A 16,116-nucleotide genomic window follows, 5' to 3' on the forward strand; every position below is an offset into this window, starting at 1 on the left:
CATGATGAAACAAAGACTGTATGAGTAAGCAGCTCTGCATCATGAGATACGGGTTAAGATTTCAAATCACTGTACAATGGAGGGGAATGGTTTTTTTATAGAAGCAGAATGAGTCATTGAAGAAATATGATTGTCTTTCCAAACGTGGAGAGGTTTTTGAACAGGGCTCCTCCTGAGCAGCTGATGAATTTATACCCTGGCCGTGTGCCTTGCTCAAGGACACTTCGGTACCATGGTTGCAGGAGTGGGGTTGAGGGTGGGGGTGGGGGGGTTGTTGTTAGGGTTCAACCTGAGTCTCTCTTAACCACTACTCTAGGTCACCCTGCTGCCTTTATATATGATGCTTGGATTGGAAAATAAAAAAAAATGCACCTGCTTTAGCACCACAGGTTACAAGTCTGGTGGTTAAACGCCGCTTAATCCTCCATGGCAACGCTGCTGTTAGTTTGATGGGGTGCAGGATTGGTCAACAGCAGCTGACCGCGCCCTCAACCCATATAAGCTACCTACCAAACTATTACCATCAAGTGTCGGGGGAATGACGGCTCTGCTGCTGCTGCTGCCGCTGCTGCTGCTGCTGCTGCTGCTCGCGGTGCGGCGGAGGAGAGAGAGCATCTTTGTCTGTGCGGAGAGGCTCGGGGCTTCCCTGCCCGCCTTCCCCCATCGATACAGCAAAATCTAAAAGATAAGAAGACTACCCTTCTGAAGGCAGAGGTCGCATAATCATCTGCCGCATCCATCTGTGCTCAATTTAGGATTTCTTTTTCTCCTTTTTGTGCTGTTTTGCCTTGGCTGGAATAACCAAACCCCTCTCTTGTATCCATGTGTCGGATGGCTGGATGATGCACAGGTAAATGACACCGCACACCTCCTACACAGAAACGACCTTATGGATGGTGGTAATGAGCTTTTAAGCTCTGCTGCGGTAGAAAAGCTACAAGATAAGCCGTGCTGTATCTGTGTGTTTTTTCAATGTCAGTGGTCCGGGGTTGTTTGTAGGCTATTCCAAATCGAGGATGTTGGGCTGCTGCTCGCCAATTATTGACACTTCTTTTGAGGTGTCTTTTTGGAGAATTCACTTAATGTAGCCGCAGATGATGAGATTTGATACCAGGCGTCTTTGTTATCAGTGTTTACTGTCAGTTGAGGTGGGTGGAGGAGAGGTATGGTTTCCAAATTCAACACGGTTGCGGATGAGGTCGCTTAATTGCGTGCCGGAAGACATGCCCTGTGGTTGGGCTACAGCACATACAGTGGTGGCTTTGCCTTTGAATAAAGGCTGCAGCTCGCGCAGAAATATGGAAACCAGCAGCTACACAACCGATTGTTTGATTTCACCAGATGTCACAAGCTGGGCTGCCCGGTTGTTAATTTTTTTATCTAAATAAAAGTGAAGTTAAGGTGGTCTTTGAGTCATGCTGCATTCAGGGCCCTTGTCTCTTGAAATGCTTGAGGTAGCCTACCTGTATTTATTATTGAGAGGGATTTCATGTTCTGTGGCAAAGGATTGGACAGTGTAAAGATAGGAAAGGACAGAAACCTGTAGTTGAGTCAAGCAGCTTCCACATCATCTGCAACAAAGGCAGCTCTTTATATTATCCTTAAAATCGAGGGGGGGAAAGTTGTGAGCTGGAAACAAAAGGTCTCTTACCTGTGTGGTAAGAAAATGTTTTTTAAAACCTGCAGCCTAGCATCCACACCCCCATATGAAGCTGCTGCCTCCATACAGCAGATTATATGGCATCACTCCAGGAGGGGTTGTCCACTGAGGAGGTGTTGTGGCTCACATTAAAAGCTCCAAAATTCTAAATGTTTTTAAAAAGAGACATATGAAAAATTATAGTCAGCCACACTCATTTACAATGTGGATGATTATAAGTGGATGAGTGTGAATGAGCAGAGAGATAATCACCATCTATTGTTCTTGGATTACATAAATTGGTGTTAAAACCTGATATTATCATTTTACTTAAAGATGTGTTTGCTTTATTTTTTGACTGCCATCAGTGCAGTCGATTTAAATATGGTAATGAGTCTAGGGGCCCAAAGCCTGATTTCCCCGCGCAATAATTAGATTATTTTATCAACACAAAAAGGGGGGGATGTGTTCAAGATTCTGAGCCACAGCACCACACATCCTGCACACTGCTGCCCTTCCTGAACCTCCTGTAAACCTATTTGCTTTGCAAATTCTCCTCCAACTGTAACACGACACATTTTGTCACTGAATTCTCAGAGCACATGGAGAGAGCACTACTCGCTCTCATTTCCTGTTCACCTGAATTAGGTGAGCACCTCTGCTTGGCTACTGTCGCACGCTATCTTTCAGCACCTCACTTGTGGGCAGCGCATAAGTGTTGCGTCCCAGATCCGTTGCACGTTCTCTCATTACCATTTGCTGTTTGGCTGCACTCTTAAATCCCTGCTGGTTGTGCTGACAGACTCATTTAAATGCTATTGCATTCTGTAGTGAGCCACTTGGTTTCCTATGAGAGCCATGTTGACAACAATTAAGTCATGGCTTGTAGTGCTCAGAATGTGAACAGTGAACTTATGCAATACTTTTTTTGTGCATTCAGTGCTGTTATATATATTTTTAGGTAGCAACACAACAGCAGGGTATGTCACAGTCTTGACTTTTTGTTTCCTTTTTGTTATATATTTCTGCATTTTACTTTCCCTCAGTCATGCTTCATTTGTATTTGCAGCTAAGTGCAATTCTCATGTTTATTTTTATTCTTATCAGCTCTAATTTGACACAGGATGTGCCATTGCCAAGATTTTGCTCAACACCCAGTATTTTTGGTGCCATGTTTACAATACTCCTGTTGCTATGATCTGACTCACAAGACATCTGTCTCCATAGATGCTTCCAATAAGATTTAAGGGTGTGGGTAGCAATTTTAAAAAAAACAAAAACAAAATGGTGCCACTGCTGCTACAACAGCTAAAATAATACTACTAGTAATTCAAAATATTTTTTATTAATAATATTATGGATACTTTTATAGCCCTTAATAGAATTTGGCTGCATGGTACATGATGTTACTCCACATCCAGCTTAATATTCGAACTTCTTTAAGCCATTATCTCTTAAAGCTGTACTCGTGACTTTTGCATTAGCATAGGGGCTGCTGAGTATGAAAAGGAAATAATATCTGGAATTAAGATATCTCACACAAAGCACCAGCCAATATGCAAAGACAGATGGATGATTGGATGACATGAAGGAGGAGAATGCTTGAAATAACGGCAGGGCAGAGTTGACGTGGTGTGTGTGTGTGTGTGTGTGTGTGTGTGTGTGTGTGTCACAGCTCAATAGCTTCCGCATGCATACTGGGGAAGTGGAAGGTTACAGATATTGTGTGGCATTGCGAATCGTGTCGCTTCCTCTCTATCATACCCCATCAAGGTCATATCCACAGACTGAAAGTGGTGGCCCTGGCCTTTTCCACTCCTGGCTCTGGCAGAGGAATGGGGCCCGCGGACCACTGCTGCTTCTAATCAGGGCTGACGCGTGACTCAGTTGCATGCCAGCTGCACAGCCAAACAGGGATTATGTCCCTGGATGGTGAAGACAAACAAAAAAGGTCACTGTTGAGATCTTTGTCTCTCTACACCTTCGGCGAGTTTGGGTTATTTCATTATTTGTGCCTTATTTCTAATGAACTTTGCTCAAATAACTGAAATAAAATACTTCAATAACTGAAATCACCCACAGCATAAGAGACATATAGCTGGAAGCTTTATAGTCAGAGATGGGACACCAGCAGCACACTGTTGATTAACTTACAATCTGGGTCATTGTGCCACTTGAAAGTAGCTAGAAGGTTGTGAAATGTTGTTAAAGTCCAGATATGAAATGTCTGAAAAAAAAAAATCTGCATATACAGTGCCAACTGATTTGGAATGTTTGATTGATATTGTTATACATCAGTGAAATAGTCAGTAAAATTGCGGGTTATTTTCACAACAGGTGGTACAGTAGGTGGAATGGGATGGATGGTGGTCTATAATTTTCTGTAAGTACAATGCTACTCAGGATTCAGCAGAGGTTGGTACATTGGAGTCTGTCATACTGCAGGGACAGCAATGTTTTTGAAAAGCTCAGCTGTGATTCATTAAAGATACGCATGGCAAAAATCTAATTTTTGCTTGAGACAATGCAGCCAATATGAGAGACCAAATGAAATTTGGAAGTTTCTTATGTATTTCTTTCCCAATAATTTTCATTAACACAATGCTGAGAGACTGAAATTTGTTTTGTGGCTATGCCTTATTAAGGAATAACACAGTGCCGCTCATCTTAAAGTATCCTTTATGTTATCTCGGTGGGCAGGAGCGCTCAAGAAGTAGAATAGGGAATGTTAAGTCAAATCTATGATATCATCTGTCTCAAAGGCTCACTTATAATAACGGCCACTCAAAAACTAGCACATTCAGGGTCTTTCTTTCAGGGATATTGGTACATTTTCTACTGCTGAACTGACAACGTTACTATATGGTTACAGCGGAAACAAGTATTTCCTCCCACCAGGAGCAGACATGGCTTTTATAACCAATGACTTCCTAAGGTTGACACTACGGTCTCCAATAAGTGTCTGATCTTGATTAAGAGGCTATTGTGGACCAGTAATAACAAAGAAAAATGGAAATTAAAGAATAAGTGTTCATAATCATATAGTTTAAAATTGCACAGTTCTGTTGGACCAAAATAGCATATAGAATAATGAGTTCTTAGAGCGCAGATAAAAGCCCCTCAAGCTGATATTTATAATAAGCATTCCTTGTTAAACTAAAGATATGTGACCCATTGGTTAGTTTGTCTTTCTGTTCCCTTCAGGTGTCTTTTGCCTATTCAGAAGTGTTGCATTACATTGCAAATGTAAGTATTTCAGCTCATCCATTGTCATTACTGTGTGACAGCATGAGAAAAGGAAGCTGAAACTGCACTGTTAACCAAAATGTGCCCAGGCAGCATAATCAGGGCCCTTAGAGATATAAAACACAATATCACCCTGTCAGGATATACATTATGCAGTTACAGTGCTCTGAAGAGGGCAACACAATGAGGCCCAAATCTACTACACAGCTCTGATAGCAAAAAAACTAGAGGTGGCAAAGAATAACAACTACTGTGTACGCTCTATAGTCAGCGTCATTTTGAATCTGCATTTTTACTTCAGTACAGGAGAGCTGAGCAATGTGATATAGGATTAGATATTGTCTGGTATTTTGGATATATCATGATGTACTGTTTGTTGTATGTGTTTTCCTGATCCTGAAAGCTAAATTACAGTTAAGTGGAGAGCTCAATTGACTGGGAAAGAACCAGTCATTCATATAAATATCATCATATTTCTGAATATTGGAATACTGTACAACAATATAAAGGCACTTGATCAAGAATACTGTGATTTTTGGGTTTGTGAAGACTCACATTTGTTTGTTGCCACCTCTACAAAAAGAAGTATCCAACAAAAGGAAAAAGTCAAACAACAGACTTGATCAATGCTGCACTATTCATGATAGTGCTACAGCCTACTTTACAGTACATCAGTGTCATCTCTAAAGAAATGTGTGCATAAGCCAATCTCTTCTGCTAAAACATCAGTGACGCGAGGAAGGTCAAGAATTCACCTTGGCTGACTGTCAGCCTGATAATATACTTTATCTACATCATCTGACACAACACGCCACACTCAGCAGACGCTAACTTTGAAATTAAAAAAAAAATAATCCTGACTACAGTTTGGCCAGTTGAAACATTTTGATTGAACTTGCATCAGATCTGGTGCCAGAGACTTCTGACAGCGCTGCTGAGGTCTTACCCTATCTTAGTTGCAGATCGCTCAATGAATCTTTCTCTTTCATTCCAGACATTACTTTCACCGGCACAGGCATTTATCTTTTCGAGGTAATATCCACAGAACCCTCACATGGGAGGCCTGGGAGACTTCACAACGAAAGGTGGTTTGTATGTGTGGGGAAAAATAAGAGCAGAAAACCTGCCCAGCCGTTGCAAATTGCATTATAAGAGTTGAGGTTAAAAGAGCAGAGTCCTGCAAGCTTCCTTTTCTCCTTCCTTATCATGTCACATTAAGGCGGATGGCAGATTTACGTGGATGCAATTGATCAGTGAGTGGCGTATCAGGCTGGGCGTGAATCAAGAGATTTTTAGCAGCTGCCTGGCTGTCCATCCATCACGCTGGTCTCTGCTGCGCGTGAACCAGGGCTGTCACACTTAGATGGCCAACTGACTGCAGCATGGGGGATGGTGTGGTAAACACTGGGACAGTCATTTATTTCAATTCACTCAGTGTCTGCAGGCGTCTCTCATGGGGAACAGATTCATGCTAATTCGTTATAGTATGCATCGGAAATCTCATCTAATGCTGCATTGCAAAATCAATCTTATCCTTGCCCGAGGCCGCATCATCTAAAAAGGCGTTTGTCTTGTGTCTTCTACCTGTGTGAAGAGGCTCCATGCCTTATCAATGTCAGCATTCATTGGGTTTTAGTGGAGCTGTCTGATCCTGGCCAAGAAGCTGTTGCCCAAGATTAACCCAGGCTGTTCTGTTGCATAGCCGCTGAAGAGGAGTGTGTGTGTGTGTGTGTGTGTGTGTGTGTTTATGTGTCTGTGTGCATGTATGAAAGGAAGAGAATCAGACAGTAGGATGCTTGCTTGCTCCCACTCTCAGTTTTGTCTGGTGGCATCCTCCTCAGGATGAGATGTGACAGCACTGGATGATCTAATCATGGATGTCACAGCATACTGTAGCTGCTTATTAACTGAGATTTCAAGGGCAAACATTTCCATCATTAGGAGTATACTGTTGTATAAATGGGAGACCTCCATGAGCTAGTGCAGTGCTCCATGACGACTCCTGGTAATGTCACCGAAGCACAGGAGGGGACTGGTTGTCTCATTTGTTTATTTATTCATTTATTCGGCGCGTACGTTTAAAAAAGTGTCTTTATGAAGAGCTAATTTATAGAACATGCATTGTAGTCTTCTACTTGAGGACGAAATCTCAGCGGTGATTTAAGTCTTCCTTGAGAGTTGAGGGGGAAGAAACTGTCATATACAGTAAAGATCACTTGGGTTGCTTTCATGGTGAGTATGTTTTACAGTATTTGCATATTCTGAGTCCTGAAAGAGGCAGTGTGAAAGATGTGCAAATTTATGAAGTTTCACAGTACCAGAGGGCTTCATTGATCTTTGATATCTGTACTGTAAACGTTAACTCCCTGACAGCGTATTTTCCCTTTATTTCTTTTGGATCAGTGTATGTTTTGACAGTGTAAATTAGTTATATCAGGTAAAAAAACATCTCAATCGCACAGTTTTTAGTGCGTGTTAGTGTGTAGGTGCATTGCAGTTCATCTTTAAGAAGTTTCGGGGATTTCCCAGAGAGGTATTATCCCAGGTTAACTGTCTGTGAGCTTGATGTTATTTACTGAAATAGTTGTTTGGGTGTTTTTTTGGCGTTGTATGTTGACCTCTGTTACATACTAGCTGAGAGGAGCATCTATCAACAATGTTGTTTTTTTTATAACCGTTATTGACTGAAATTCACTGTGCTGTCCTGTTTTTTAGCCGTGCTGGTACCATGGCTTCAGAAATTACAGTCAGACAGTCAGTCTAGACTGAGATGTCCCACATTGACCGTTGCACATTAAATAAATTATTTTGACTCAGTTAACAGTGTTAGTCTGGTGCTACCCTCAGGTTTAACTTTTATATTTTGGCTCCACTTGTAGTAAAAAAAAGTTGTCCATTTGTCCACCACTTCCTGTTGTGGAATGCTACAGTGGATATACAGTCAATTTTCAGTATATGTAAAGGAAGAAAATGTATTCAGGCAGGTGTTCAGTAAACCTTTTTTATCGGTTTGTGGTTTCACAAGGAAGCCAAACTATGATCTTTAAGACAGGAAGAGGTTACACTCTATCATCAGAATATCCGATGAATGTTATGAAGCTAAAAGATTTTCCCACTCATTCCTACTTTGGCTTACCTGTGGGAGATTGACAGCGTCTGACTAAATGGCGCTCCACGCCATCCTCGGCTCGTCCACACACATCACTCATGTCATTATGTGCTGAAACTGAGTAGAGTGGGTGGCAAATGGAGAATGTCAGTCTTTTCAAAAAAAAAATATTTGCTAAGACAAATAGTTCTGTTTAGTGACTATTATGTTCTGTATGTAGTCACCTTTTTTCCACAACACTGAAGTATGAGTGAATAAATTTAATGTTGACGGTAGATATGCTGCGGCTAAGCTCTTTCTAATGATGTTTGGGAGCCTTTGTGCCTCAGCTGAGCCCCTGATATCCACAATCCGGCCTCCACCTCAGAGTGTGATAAGGGTGTTGCTCTGATCCTCTGATCACATTTTTTGCCGTAGTAACCCAGGCAAATTGCATCTCTGAAGAATGCATTTCAAAACAGTTGTCGCTATGTAGCAAGCAGATGCGCATGCATTTTATCCTTTACTACGCCTACAGTACATTTACATTTACTTAATGAGGGTACTGTGTACAGTACCATGTTTATGCTTGTAGCTAGTGTTATGTAGTTAGCTACCTAATTACCTGGCTTGCTGGTTTGTGAAAATGTCAGCTGTTACAGTGCCCTATACCATTGAGAAAATGGAAACATCCACTCTGTTCTGATCACACACACTCGCTGTATGGCCTACATACTGTTCCAGCAAGTAGATATACACATTAAATTGGTTGTTCTGCCTGGCTGTGGTTCGGGCTATGGCGCCGTATCTGCCCATATTTATCACACTTAAATCTACAGGTGCAGTAAAAACACTCTTGAGTCCGTATCTGTAAGAGCTCTTCCAGCGAGATAAATTGGCAGTTTGTGAAGAAAAATAATAGGCACACACTAACCATCGGCATGACCATGACCACAGAATGTAGCAAAACAAGGTTTACAGAAGTGTTATTGTTGAATATTTACAATCAGAATCCATATTTTCAGAAGACCACTTTGGTGTCACTGATAAAAAACAATTTGTGCAGTACACAATGTGAAGAGAGTGCAGGTACAAACATCTCATTTTCAGCACTACAGATATCGAAAGGGTTATACGTCTCTGTAAATTATGTAACATATAAATCATCAGGATAACAGCTGATGCAGAGATATGAGTTAACGGTCAAGAAGAGGATCAAGTGGATGATGAAGATGAGGATAATGACGGCTGTGTTGATGATGAAGACTGTGTGCCTGATGGGGTGATGATGCATATGTGGATGAGGATAGTGATTATATCTCTTAAGCTTCCAACCGAAGTAAAAAGCATTCCACATATGCAAAGCATCTGTGGAATAATATGCAGAGAAAATCACAACCAAGAAGCAAATGTTTACAGCTTGGTATGCTTTTAAATTTTTTTGTGACCAGTGCCAGTATGATACCCTAGCTTGTAACAAACAAAATGACCAATCCATCATCAGTGATAGGGAACAACAATTCCGCCAGCTCCCTCACCCCACCTACCAAAAGGAAGACACATTCTCAGCAAACAATAAATAAATAAATAAAAGAATGTCATCCATGAGTAATTAAAGTTTCAAGTGTCACGCCAGCCGCTATGGATGAGTGCATGCCCATCATAAAAGATTGAGTTATTCCAATGAAGTCACCTCCAAAAAAAGAATGAAGATTGAAGAAAAAGATGGACTAAAATGTAAGTTTCATAAAGCGAAGAAGAGAAGAAGAGAGAGTGTTGTTTGCAACATGACATACATTTGAAGTCGGGACACTGTCATGCACTGTGGAAAATGCAGATCTCACTACTAGCACTAAGAGCCTGGAACTGCAAGGCAGATACCCACAGGATGAAGCATGAAACAACATCAGTTGATGTTGAGATGTCCTGAAATTTAAACTTAGTCACAAAGCCAAACTAAAAGGATAAATGTACTCAGTCCAGAACATGTTTAACATTATTTACATTTCATATCACATTTAATTTGAAATAAGCATTATCACGCTGTTCTTCCTCAAACAATAAACACCAGTGTTCTAAAATATTTTGGATTGAATCTGTGTTTCAAACAAACAAAATGATCATACACATAAATTCAGACAGGTTGACTTGTGCAGGAAAAGAAGAGAAAAGAGGAGGGTCAACAAACAACATCCTTGTCAAATTACTGCTCGGCACAAGTCACAAATAACGTGGACTGACTGTTGGAAGCAGATATTACAAATTACATTTAACTGACCTTTGAAAGGAAACAGACCTCCTATTCACCATGAAATCAAGGGTGGTTTAAGTCAAAGACAGTAATGTGTTTACACAGCTGAAATCCATTAGACATTTGCTCTGCTTTTATCTAAAGAGCTGCAGTATATCCGGTAATATAAATTATGTTAAGATGGCTGTAATTAACAACAATATTATAATTAAAATTCTAATTATAATTGCTTTATTTTTAGCTGTGCTAGTGGTGTGGCTATAGGACAGTGTTTTGGACGGTTGGTTCACCCACATTGGACAATACTGAAATATCTCAACAACTATTGGATTGGCTGCTCATGAAATTTTGTACAGACATGCATGGTCCCCAGGGGATGAATCCTAATGACTTTGATGTACCCCTAATTTTTCCTCTCAACAACTATTGGATGGATTACAATGGAATTTGGTACAGATATTAATGCACCACCAGGATGAATTGTAATAACTTTGGTGATCCCTTCACATTTCATCTAGCACCATCATAAATTCAAAAGTTAAATGTGTCTAATACTTTGGTTTATGACCAAATACCTGCCAAACAAATGACATTCCCAATAGCATCAACTGAACTTTTTGTTTACTGGAAATTGGCAAAAATGATCACGCTAACATGCTAAATTAAGAACAAGGCACCACTGTGTCTATACAGCCCATGGAGGTATTAAGAGAGCTGGATATTGCGCTGCCACTTATCCCTGCTGGCACTTTGTCCTAGTGGCCCCTCGCAGCTGTATTACAGTGAAAAAATCCCCTACAGCCTTAAAAGTATTCTCCCCATAGACCACCATTATAAAAGACACGTCTATAAAACTGTTGACAGGACACCTCTCACTGCAAACAAGGTCAATTATGGCTCTTAGTGTTATGAATTTTTTATCCACGAAGGTTTTATATTTGTAAAACATCTATGGCCCAGCAGGAGAAACACTACTGTGCATATGCAGTGGGCCACACAACACGGAAGCAAAGCTGGAAGCTAGAAACTTTTTAGGCTTATGCGCCAGGCGAGCAATTTTCATTTGATTAAATAGGCGCCATCTTTGAATCTGGTATCCAATCCCTCTAATACATTCATGATACAGCCTGATAGAACTGCTAGCTTGGCTGTAGACTCTTCTTATAACGTTACTTAACCTAAACTTCATGTCAAAGGAATAGCTGACCAGAACAATAAATTCACAGCATGTGAGTACTGTGTGTAAGCTATTGCTGCTTTTAGAAATGGGCGAGTTAAAACAACATACAACAACATTGTTTTTCTTTTTTGTACTCAGACAGTTTCCTTCATCACAACAACAACTTATGCTGCATGAACTTTTTTTCCCCTTTTGTCTCAGTTTCTGCTGAATTAAATTGTTTGGGGGAATACAGAGAATATTACTGTCGTTAGAGAGACCATGTAATGGAAGATTATGTGATTTATTCTTTTAATTTGTGAGCAGTGCATAAAAACTGTGATGGCTACAAGTTGTGGTTTGCATAAGAGTCAGTTCTAATAGTTATAATAGGGTCATTGTTTTGTTTAGAAGATGTTCTCCTTATCGCCTCTAAGTTTTCAATATGTTCAGCCTGAAAATAGTAAAAACAGTCTACATTATCAAATCTAAATGACCACGGATGGTGGATGGTGAACAGTCACGATTCTCCATTGTATGTTGCTCCCAGTAAACAACATGTAATCAAAATGCAGACACCACAGAGACTGAGAATATATAGCAATACTAGGTGTAGATTGCAAACATTTATTATCCAAACTGCTTTTTGGATTTCGATCCCATTTTAAAACCCTGGTATAAAGTCACCTTAGTCCTGTTAACAGCTGAATTTTGAGATGCAATATCTCAACTTTCACAGCTTCCTCTGTAGACCCACTTTTAGTGCAAAACTAGTTCAACTAAATTATCCTTAGAGTAAATGTGACTTCTGTGCAATGGAGAAATGTTTGGAAAGAGACAGCCTGGTTGATCTATGATGACGTATTCTGTCTTGAAATGCAAACTTTAAAAGAAGTGAATCCTGAAATGGGACAAGGCTTTTAAAACTGTAACAGGCAGATCAGTCAAATGAGTTTAATTGATATTTTGTGGATGAGATCAGTAAATCTGATTAAAACAAAGCAAACAAACAGCATCTTGCACATGTGCAACAGAGCTGGGCAATAATTAAATACTGTGCATCAAGTTTTAGTGGAAAAATATATATTAATTATATTGTGATAGAGATTTTAGCCCTACGGTAATCTCAATGTGAAGGGAAAATAAGAATTTTAATTTCTCACAATTCAAGTCTGAAAATCAAATTAAGTTAACGACAACTCATCTTCCAGGCTGGTAGGGATTCACTGAGGAGTCGTTGGCATGGAGAACACAGACAGAATATATTCCGACCCAAAACCCAGCAGCAACAGCTCACTGTGGCTGCTTTTATAAGCGCCTCGTAAACAGTGTAAGAATTTTCAGCTGGGCCAGACTGAGGTAGCAGCTTGTTAGAGTGATCCCACACAGCTGAGCAGCCTTCTGTGACTTCATCCTGGGTGCTGCAGGGTGGAGGGCGGGTGCTGTCCTTGTAACTGTGCTGCAGGTCCCCAGGCACTATCAGGGCCTGAGTGAAAACCCCCTGCTGCCTTTTGCCTGCTTATATTTGCAAGCATATCCTATTTATATACTCTACTTTCAATGCAGCAGAATTTCTGCTTAAACTTTTTTTTAACTGCCTAGAACTTCCTTGATTATAAATAATTTAATGATTTTTTATTATTCATGCAATTAATTTATAGTTTTACATTGCTGTATTTAGATTGTGAGATCATATATGGTATATCTTGTTGTTTTGTTCCCAGAAATTTGCATTACGGTACACATATCTGTGAAAGCAGTGTTGAAGGATGTAGGTCATTTCTGTATAATAATAATAATAATAAAAATAAATAAATAATAATAATAATAATAATAATAATAGTAATAATATCAGACATTTGTTCAAATCAATCAGTTACAGCTTTAATTTATTTCCACTCAGCCAGACTGCTTTATTCTTCCTCATTTCTTTCACTAATAGACTAATTATCATAGAGTCATATGCAAACTCCTGCTGCTTGTGTGACTTGGTGTGATGACTGAATGTGGTAGTGTAGGAGGAACGAGAAGGAGGAGAATAGTGCAGTATCCAGGAGAGACATATTGGGCACATCCCTTGAGGCACAAACACTGTGACTTTCCAGTGAGATAGTTGATGATTCAGATCACAATTATGGCATCAGACTGCTTCACCCTGATTTGATCTCAGTAATGAGATCAAATCTATCTATCTATCTATCTATCTATCTATCTATCTATCTATCTATCTATCTATCTATCTATCTATCTATCTATCTAGATTATTAGTGTTCCTGCTGTACTTTACTGCAATTTCTGCAAAGTCTGAAATATGCAAATATTTAGTAAAATGGACAGTTTTTCTTTCGGGTGCCAAAATGCTGACATGCTGTGAACTTAGGGTTTGATGGAGCATTGAAAATCCTCGGGTCACTTTGTCTGGTATGTATCAGTACTTCCCGGTGACCCAGACAGTCCTAGACAGTCCCAGACAGACAGTGCAGTCCCTCTGGAGGAGAACAACCTGAAAAAACCTGAGTGAGAGTTTACTCAACTACAGTACATTCATGAACATTAATATTAGGTTTTAAGATGAATGATTAACTACATATCTTTGTGTATATCATGTCTGTCCATTAAGGACATTGGACAACCAGCTATCTTTCCTCTGTTGGGTGAACAGGTTTTATGTATGTGTGCTGTCTCCTGGGGAATCCTGATTAAATATGAAGAAGTAAATAAATTCTGACCTGTAGATTTGGAGGGAGGGTAATGTTTTTACAGCCAACCTGTCTACTCTCAGTTAAGGGAATAACTCTAACACGCCCCTACACTCACTCTGACAAATAGCATGTCTCAGGGTTATTTGAAGAAATCAATTCCCAGTTACACTCTGTAATTACTAAAACATGCAACTAGACAGAGGCATAAATGAGTCATTATAAGACAGAAAACAAAGCAAAACTATTTTTTGTCTTTTATCAGCCTTATCAATAATGATTCAAGCTAAAAAAAAAAAATTAAAAAAAAGATAGAGCAGCAAATAATAAAATAGAATAAAAGCATTTAATTTAAAAAAATATTTGATCTTCTAGACAAAGTTCCAAGGCAGAAACCCTTTCGTATGATGTCTTTAATCCAAAGTTTTCATCAAAGAAAATGTCCCAGTGTATGTAGGTCAAGCCAGACTCTGTTCTGTATCAGACTACATTAGATTTAATTTTTAGATTAGTTAATTAAAAGTGTGTATAATTATTGCAGTCATTGTTTCCAGCTATGATTATTTATAATATTTCTTATAGCGCTTTTTTTGTTTGACATGAAATGCTTTACAGCGATCCAACGCACTGCTCCATTTTGTCTGTGATGTCTCACTCTGAAGATTTTCTGTTCTGTATCTTAATTCAAGTTGTACAAAGGGCTGTGAACTTGTGAAGCATAAAACAGACTAAATATATCATTAGTAAATTTAATATCATTCAATAATTGCACCTACAGTATGCTACAAATTTAGACAGTCAACCAGGCACATAAAGAAATTATGTGTCCAACTAAATTTATAAGTAATCCAACAGCATTTCCTCACAATTAAACCTGCAATTAGTGCAATATTTTTAAAACTATCACAATAACATGAAATCAAATGACTGTGTTTCATGTGAAATTAATGCTTTAATTAATGCTCTATTGAGCTTTTATCTGCTTTTAGCTCATTATTTTGTCTGATTGAGTCTCACTGCTCTCATCAACGCCCCCTGTAAACCTCTAGGCAGCTGTTATATGGAGCCTTGCTATATACTATAAAACCTACTAGATTTTATAGTCACATGTTCCATACATCCTCCAATCATGTACTTCCATGACCTACTTCTCTCAACTGGTGGTCTATATGAACATTTGGTGCTGCATACATCAACGCTGAGTTCTGCATCCTCGCTACTACACTACAGCCTGCTCAGAGTTTAATTCTGCCCTCCTCCCCAGACTCCTCCTGTTTTGGCATTCAGATGTTTGGGAATTTTGAATGTTTATTTTTAATGTGTTTAATATGTTCATCAAATGTTGTGTATCTTAGGCTCTGCCTGTGAGCTCAGGGACAGTCTTTGCCAAGCTGGCTCAGATTTGTTCCCGAGCATCACGTGAGCAGAGCAGAGCCACCAAATTAAAATTCATGTTGTTACAATAAATGGTTAAAATCTTACCATGAATGTCCTGACTGAACAGGCAAAAAACTTAAACAAGCTCAGACAAACATGTTACTTTGAAGTAAACCCAATGTCTATGTATAGAAAAGACAATCATTTAGCTTAAACTTGGTGAGATAGTACATAAATTGTACATGGAAACAACTGGATTATTTTCACTCTGGCTTTGGGAAAACAAACAGAAGTTCATAGTGCAAAATTTGTTTGGAGATTAGAGCACTCACAACAAGAACAGAGCTGGGATGCTTCTGTTTCTACATAAAACTTTCTGTAAAATCTCCATCTCTGTAAAAGACACAGTAACATCTGATCTAGTTCTTAAAGACAGACCAGCTTGAGAGTTACTCAAGAGTTGTGTTTCACGTCACCAGAGAACAAAAGTTATTTCTGTAACAGTATTTCTGTAAGTCGTGTTGCTTTTCCGGAAATTCCTTTGACACAGTCAATAGGAATCTAAAGCACAATGCTGAGCTCAAATTCTTTAAATAATTCCTTATATATTTGTACCTCAACTAGGCATCTAATATCCCAAAGCATGCCCTGATTTGC

At 39.3% G+C, this 16,116-nt stretch overlaps 1 protein-coding gene across 5 annotated transcripts in view; it reads left to right on the forward strand.

The window, feature by feature from the left end:
- The first annotated feature begins 520 nt into the window (after nucleotides 1-520).
- The window catches only part of nrxn2a (neurexin 2a), a 120,996-nt gene continuing 105,400 nt past the window's right edge, over nucleotides 521-16,116 (forward strand). For all 5 annotated transcript variants that reach the window (XM_044370836.1, XM_044370840.1, XM_044370837.1 and 2 more), the window contains exon 1: nucleotides 521-850. The gene's annotated coding sequence lies outside the window, so the exon portion shown is untranslated. The remainder of the gene's footprint in view (nucleotides 851-16,116) is intronic.

Source organism: Thunnus albacares, chromosome 13, assembly GCF_914725855.1.
Source record: "Thunnus albacares chromosome 13, fThuAlb1.1, whole genome shotgun sequence".
NCBI classification, from domain to species: Eukaryota; Metazoa; Chordata; class Actinopteri; order Scombriformes; family Scombridae; genus Thunnus; species Thunnus albacares.